The following is a 3,991-nucleotide window of genomic DNA, read 5'->3' on the forward strand; positions in this document are numbered from 1 at the left end:
GACTGCAAAGTTAGTTTGAACTTCAAGGACGGCGGTTCAAGCTCACCAGTCACTCCTTGGAAATCCAATACAGGGTCGCTATGGGGCAGAACTGACTCAACGGTGTTATCACAACAACATCAACCTGAAGTGGATTGTGAGGGAGGAGCCCTAGAACACCAATCTAACTCCACTGCAGGCTACCAATAACTTCCCAAAGAACCTACTATCTGTATTACTCAGCAACTGCTAGTGGTGGTTTGCATGATGTTACGATGCTTAGCAAGTTTCAACAAAGCTTCCAAACTAGAAGTGAGAAGAAAAGCCTGGCAATCTGCTTCTGAAAATCAGTTCATGAAAAGCCTATACGTCACAACGGTGTGACCCACTACCAGTCATGGGGTTCTCATGAATCAAGTGCCAACTCAGTAGCCAACAACAAGACTAACAAGTAGCTGACTGAATACCCAGTGGCTGAACCAAACGGACCCCAGACATTTTAGAGATTCGTATTTATTAGGCTCTTGGAAGTTATTGATGGAGCTAGATTGGAGTTCTAGAGCTCTCCATCACAATCTCCTTCAGGTGGCAGGTTTGAAAGAAAGCAACCTCAGATTGAACTCTGACAAGTCGTGAAGTATATTCTATAAGCTCACTGAATCTCCTGCTCTGCCTTGCTACTCAACGTCTGGCCCATGGACCAGTAACATCGACATCATCTGGGAGTTTCTGTAAATACAGAATCTTGGCAATGGGCAGGCCACATATAAACAGGGGACTCACCCACAATCTGCATTATCCAGCACAGGGAGTCTAACCACCATCGACAGTTACTGGTCCAGGAAACTAAACAATCCTTATTAACAATGAATCCAAAATGTCTGGGATTTAATAACTGATCGCTTCCTTAATTTTGTCCCTGAGTCCAATTGAGGCCTAGCTGTAGAGAACCAAGCATGCTCCTCTAACCAACGGGGTGCCCTGTTTCCAGTTAGCCTGTCTCCAGCTTCCCCATGCCAACAGCCTTCAATCAGGCTAAACCTGTAACCTTTCTTTCTGCCAGGAGAAAACTTTTTCACAATCCTGCCCACATTGTGTCTCTGCCAAAAAAGAGCAAGGGCAGCTGACTTCCGTGCTGTAGAAATAGCCATTGTTTACTGTTATTTGAATGTTCTTTGTCTACTTTGATATCCCAGACATATGGAACTAGAATTTTAAACAAGATCCTCAGGTGACTGATAAGCAGGTGAAAGTTTTAGAAATACTGCATTGTTAGGCACAACCACTAACACCTTTACTGAATTGGTCACTCCATTTTGTAGCATGTTGTTTCTCAATAATGTCTGTACCTTAGAAACACTTAATGAGCACTTTAAACACACACACACACCACCACCACCACCACCACCACCACCACCCCCATTCCCCAGACCCTAATTCAAACAATTTTGATTTAAAGTAGTCTGGGCCTTAGGTACTTGAATGTTTGAAAAGCTCTACTGGCTTGGAAACAATTAATCCAGTAAAGTAATACACCACACGAACATGAGTATCCACAACCCTGAGACTAGAAGAAGCAAATGGTGTAAGGCTAGAAAATCCTGGATAGAATGGGAGAAAATGTGAAACAAAACTCAAAATCATAAACAAGACCAGACTTACCGGTCACATAGAGATTGATGGAACCCCAAGACTGTGGCCCCTAGCTACCTTTCAAGTCTGAAACGGACTCATCCTTGTGGTTCAGTTTTCTGTCAAGCAATAGATAGATATCTAGGGGGACAGTGACCACAGAGAGGTATGCATACCATGGAATGGTCAACCATTGCAATTTAAAGGGCAGCATCTACCTAAGAAAAAAGTTCAGAAGAGTTGGGAAAGAATGACTAATGGACACAACAGGAAGGACCTGGTGAGGGTAGAGCACAGTCATTTTGATAGCTTTGTCCAGCTATGAAGCAACGTAATCAACATTGCCTGAAAGAATGCCTATATATACACCATTTATTGCTTTTGAACTGTTATATTTTAGCTGTTTTAGGGTAAAATGCTTGTATCAAATTCTGATAAAGAGAGATCATTTGAACAAACAGGTGACAAGGTAGTTACTCATGCCCACCTTTAAGATGTTTATTGTAGTCTTGTGACTCTATTGTGATTTAATGTGTTGGCATTATAGCCCACCTGTGTGTGTAGTACATGACTAGCATTGCTAAGAAGTGGTATAAAAATGGTCTGTAAAGGAAAGCTAGGTGAGCACCCATTGAAACAGCCTGTGTTGCTGTCGGTACTCTACTAGATGGTTTCCTAATAAAAGCCTTTCCCTTTCTCTGTTTCACCTGGAGTGATGATTGTTGTTGTTGTTATTCAGTGCTGTTGATTTGGTTCTGACTCATAGCGACCCTGTATAGGGCTTCCAAGGAGAGGCTGATAGTTTGAACTTCCAACCTTGAGGTTTAAACCAATCTTGCAGTTGAATGTTTATCCTACAGTGCCACATCAGGATTAATTAGATTAAATTGCTCCAGGACATCAGACCTAAGATTTTGGGGTTAACAGTGGAATAAAGTTACATTGAGGGGACTGCAATCATTGAGATGAAACAGAGTATGATTTGTTGTATGTCAAACTGATGATTTGTTCTTTAAACCTTCACTCAATTCACACTAAAAAAAAAATCAATTAAAAAAGGCTTTCTTTTGTAATTCTAATGAATAGCCAGGGATGATAATCACTGCCTATCTCTGTTTGGGAGCCCTGGTGTGATGCTGTAGGATAAGCACTCAACTGCAAGGTGGCAGTTCAAACTCAGCAGCTGCTCCTTGGAAACCCTATACTGGGTTGCTTATGAGTTGGAACTGACTTGATGGCACTTAACAACAACATCTCTGCTTGAATAAACTTTCAGTGAATCAGGTTCCAGAATTCTCCTTAAAAGATGAACTGTGGACTGGAAGGAATCCTTGGTTTCAGACATCTTTTTTCTGAAAAGTATAAACCAGGGTTAACAAAATTCTGTAAAGGGCTAGAGGATGTTAAGTCTAAATGGGTCATATGGTTTTTGATGCAACTACTTATTATTCTGTAGATGAATAAGCATGGCTGCGGTTCAATGAGACTGAAATTTGAATTGTATATAATTTTCATGTATTGTGAAATATTACATTTTGCTTCCAGCAAACAAGTTTGTATCATCTGTGAGTTGTTACTGTCTCTTCCTCCACTCCTGATGCCATGGTCTTTTTCATATAATCTCTGGTTCTCTGCTCAGCAGACAGCTTGAATAAGTATGGTATAAGAATACAACAGTGTAGTGGTTACGAATCAGGCTATTAACCTCAAGGTCAGCACTTCAAAACTACCAGCTATTCCTCAGGAGAAAGATGAGGCTTTCTGCTCCTGTAAAGATACAGCCTCGGAAACCCTATGCCGGGTCACTATGAGTAAGAACTGACTCCACGGTACTTAACAACAACAACAACAAGGATACAATCATGGCACACATCTTTCCTGATTTTAAAGCATTCAGCACTCCCTTGTTCTACTTAAACTACTGCCTTTAGGTCCACATATAGGTTCCTCATAAGCATAATTAAAGGTTCTGGAAAACCCATTCTTCACAATGTTGCTTGTCCTGATTGACACATTCATAGAGGGACATCCGGAAAGATAGACGACTAGGCAGATGCACTACTTGGACTCCCTACAACAAAGACACGAGAGACCAAATAAAATAGACGCAAATGAAAATTCTGGCACCCTACACTTCAGAAGAAAGGTAAGAGAGACAGATGGAGCACATACTGGGAAGAATGACTGAGTAGGGACTGTGAGAGAGGGAGACTAAATGGTGTACAACTGACCAGACTCAGCCCCACCATCTTGTGAGCAGCTTTGGCAGTGGATGGAGGCATGGCAGAGAAGATTTGAGTGGGCGACAGAAAAGGTGAGATTTCTTCTTTCCTCACACAGTCCGCTGGTGACCAGGTGTGGCCAGTTCCCACGCTCATCC

The sequence above is a fragment of the Chrysochloris asiatica genome, unplaced genomic scaffold, assembly GCF_000296735.1.
Source record: "Chrysochloris asiatica unplaced genomic scaffold, ChrAsi1.0 scaffold00009, whole genome shotgun sequence".
NCBI classification, from domain to species: domain Eukaryota; kingdom Metazoa; phylum Chordata; class Mammalia; order Afrosoricida; family Chrysochloridae; genus Chrysochloris; species Chrysochloris asiatica.